This window comes from Lagopus muta, chromosome 7, assembly GCF_023343835.1.
Source record: "Lagopus muta isolate bLagMut1 chromosome 7, bLagMut1 primary, whole genome shotgun sequence".
In the NCBI taxonomy this organism is placed as follows: domain Eukaryota; kingdom Metazoa; phylum Chordata; class Aves; order Galliformes; family Phasianidae; genus Lagopus; species Lagopus muta.
Window position 1 is genome coordinate 29,854,980 of NC_064439.1, and position 3,814 is coordinate 29,858,793.

At 46.5% G+C, this 3,814-nt stretch overlaps 1 long non-coding RNA gene across 1 annotated transcript; it reads left to right on the forward strand.

Moving 5' to 3' along the window:
• Nucleotides 1–1,594: 1,594 nt before the first annotated feature.
• LOC125696293 (uncharacterized) lies at nucleotides 1,595–3,188 on the forward strand. The gene is made up of 3 exons (XR_007378268.1): nucleotides 1,595–1,791; nucleotides 2,542–2,663; nucleotides 2,997–3,188. It is a non-coding gene; the product is annotated as an uncharacterized LOC125696293 (long non-coding RNA).
• Nucleotides 3,189–3,814: the final 626 nt, after the last annotated feature.

Below are 3,814 nucleotides of genomic sequence, written 5' to 3' on the forward strand. Positions count from 1 at the left end.
GCACTATCCTCAGTGGGAACACAGCTGGTATTGATAAAGAACTTTGCTCCCATCCTGTTTGCTACTCTGCATGCAGCTTTCTGGGATGTTTACCTACGTGTGTTGTTCTCCCTAACTAAAACCTGCTCACTGCTGACAGTTTCAGTAGATGTGTTTTTCACTAATTTGTCCTTGCTGAACAGAAACATCTCTACACTCCTTAGACATGAGCTGAAGGAGCAGAATAACTCCATGGGGACCTAGAAGGAAATTTCAGGAGCTCTGCAGAGCACAGAAGATTATTTCTTTTGTTAAAATATGTAATATGTTGTGACTGAGTCCATTACATTTGTTTTAAGTCATGTTGGCCTGAGATGCTCAGAAGATGTCTCAGAGGAATCGATCTCCACGAAACCCCGAGATGTGGGTCTGTTTCTCTCTCCTTGGATAGAAATCACTCAGCCTGCCCTGTTTCCTGGAACATTCAAACATACAATGCTTTCTTGCACCTGGCAACTGTGAGGAGACCAGTGCTGTCCAATCTAGTATGAAGCTCCATGTCAGCTGGCCTTTGAATCCAGCATTTCTACCATGACTAAGTGGAAAAAAACAACATTGGTCCAGAAGTGGAGGGGAAGAAAGCTCTGGTGAACCAAGGATGCAATGGGGTCCTTGGGAACAATCTGGTGGTTGACTTCACACTGAACACACCAGCTGACATTGAGATCCGCGAGACTCAAATCACTTCAGCCTGCATGAGGAGGGGCCAGCACTACTGCTCAAGGTGTGTTTTGCTAATTGTCCAACAACTGCCCTGCACCGGAGCCATGGGATGAAAGGCCACAGTGACCCTCACTTGGCTGGCAGTAGAACGTGCCGCTGCTCTGACAGGCCGCTCACTGTTGTGCTGGTGGAATGCTGTTCTTCAAACACAGAGCAAAGGCTCGGTCTGAATTTACTGGAGTTGCCCATCTTGGAGAAGAAAAACGCGACGGAATAAGCGCTTTTCCACAGTGGGAAAGAGTTCTTCAAGGACCCTGACACTTGCCGGCATCCCACCCGAGTCAGGCAGCCTGCCTGTGCCCCCTGCCCGGCCTCACAGCCTCCCATCCACGCACAGACCTGTTCCCTTCGCAACACCTCCACGCGGGGCGAACATCGGCACAACTCCGCGCTTTGCCCCCCGGAGCTCACTCACACGCCATCACTTCCCAAACCCCGGCCGCGACCCTCCCTCTCAATCACCTCCGCCCCCCGCGCTGACAACCGGGCAGGGCGCTGCACAAAAGGTCGAGGCCGCGCGCCGCGGCGCGGCCGTCCCCGCCCGGCCCTCCTCCGGTCCTCCACCTCCCGTTCTCCTCCCGCTCCCGCCCCTCTCCGCCCTCTCGGCGGGAGCGGCGCCCTCACAGGCGGCCGCGCAGGGGGCCGGCCCGAGCCGAGCCGGGCTGCTCTGCCGCCGTGCAGAGGGCGGTTGTTGACGGCCCTCGGGGGCGGTTGCAGCGGGCGGCGGGGCGGGCGGGGTGAGGGCCTCGTCCCGCCCCACGCACACGCGGCGCTCCCCGCGACTGGGAGCTGCTGGATGTGCCCTGTGGGAGCCCCACGGCTTCTGCAGAGCCCTGGGCTCCGGTGCGAGCTGCCTTCCTGGCGGTTCCTCCCTCCTCAGGTGTCCGCGTGGTGCTGACCGCGGGCTGGGAGAGGTTTTAAGGCTGTCAACAGACACAAATCTCCTTTTTACGCAAGCAAAGCGTATGCTGACGGATAACAGTCATATGCTTCCCCATGCTCACATCGGGGCGTGTAGGCTTCAGTATGGTAATCGCCAATTAACAGGGACCTGCAATCTTGATGACTGCTAAATGTTTGTAATTGGAATGTAATTTGTCTGTATGCTGACTCTGTATCTTTCAAATACTGCTGTTCAAAATTGACTTTCACATTTTATGGGGTAAACTGTTTTTTTTTTTTCCCTGAGACGTTCTTGGCTAATGAAAAATTGAAGGCACTGTAAAGAAATACCCTTTATATACCAGCTCATATCGTGTTGTATTAAAAGTAGGTAAAAGAGCTAAATATGAATAGCTAAACAGACCTTCTGAAATGGTTAAACTCCGTTTATTGGCAAATTAGAAATCTGATAATGTTGAAGAAACTTGTCCTTGAGGCAGAGAGTCTGCCACTGTTTCTTTATTTGGAAGGCAGTCAGTACTTCATACAGGATAGCTGTTGAACGCTAATTAGACAGCACACAACAAATGCTTGGGGACATATTCCATCGCAAATTTAGAAGCCTGGTATGTGCAGGAGTAAAGACAAATGTCATTGCAAGGGAGAAACCGACACTGAGTGGAGTCCATGCCACTTTTTTTTTTTTTTTTTTTTTTTTTTTTTTGAATTACTGTTTCCACAGAATCACTCAACAGATAACATCATGTTAGTAGTTACTAATGTATTCATCCACTTTCTTCAGTGCTAGGGATACTGCCTGCAACTGTTAAGGAAGCAGCTGGCTTTTTAATACAAATAAACCAGGCTCTGAGACTGTCAATCTTCTTTGTTTGACAGAGAGGAGTTCCCGCCTGCACTGAAAGAATAGCTCAACATCTGTCATCCCATTCTCTGCCATGGCCCAAAATCAGGAAGACTACAGCTGTCCTGCTCCTTTCAGATACTTCTGGGATAGAGAGGTAGGAGGACTGAGTGTTTGGTCAGCGTGTTCATCACGCATTAAGCAAGGCTCTACAAGACCTTGCATGTAATTGTATTGTTTTCCCACTGCCTGAATAGCAGAATTTGCAGTTTAAAAGGTCCTATGTGCTCTCTCTCTCTCTCTTTTTTTTTTTTTTTTTTTTTTTTTTTTTTGCCTAACTAGTTCAGTCTGAACTCACATTTGTTAATGGAATGCATTTTAATTGAATTTAAAGTGGTTAGTGATAATTTATACCTAAGTGTGTGGCACATGGGCATGTAAATTTCAGATTTATGCATGAGCGTAAAGCAGAAAATATTTGTTCTTACAGGTTGGGAATTATACTACGACTGCTGAGTGCTGGATGAAGATGAAAATGAGAGATGTACATTAGTGCACTCCTTGCAAGCCCCAAAATAGTATCTTTTATGATATCTCTGTATGGAAAAGAGGGAAAGGAATGGGGAGGAAGGGAAGAGGCTGGGAAGAATATGTTATCATTTTAATAAATATTTAACCACAAACTTTCATCAGTTCATTTGTTTAATATCTAGCAAATTAGTAAATATACATATATATATATATAAAATAGAAATTCAAGACAATTTTTTGAGTGAATTATACTATTTTCTTACAGTAGCAGTCAAGTTAGAAGTAAGTGGTAGATTGTGTGTTTCTTTTCTTACAGCCACAATTGAGAGCTGCTGCAATAAACATCAGAGTCCAAACCAGTGGCAATTACTTTAGGTATACACCTCTCCAACCTGCAGTTTAAACTTCACAGTCCCAAGATTTGGGGAAAGCATAACAAAGTGTAAAATGCTCAGAGGAATTTAGGCATTGTGAAAACAGCAGAATGCACAAACTGAAGTTAGGCCTTCGGGCTCCTTGTCATACCTATGGTGACAGTCAAGCTGTGGTTGTGTGGTGATTCTGATTTGGCTGACATCCATGCTGCTGAAAGAGCAGCTCAGCTGCACTGTCATGCTGTTACCTCCTACGTAGACTGAAGTATGTTACACAATGTTTACTTGCTGATCTTTGGCACAGAAAAATGACGGCAAAAAGAAGGTTGTTTCTCAGCAAGGCTGGTCTTCATTCATTTAGGATTTTATAAATAAAAATAAATTAATTACATTTTTTCCACAG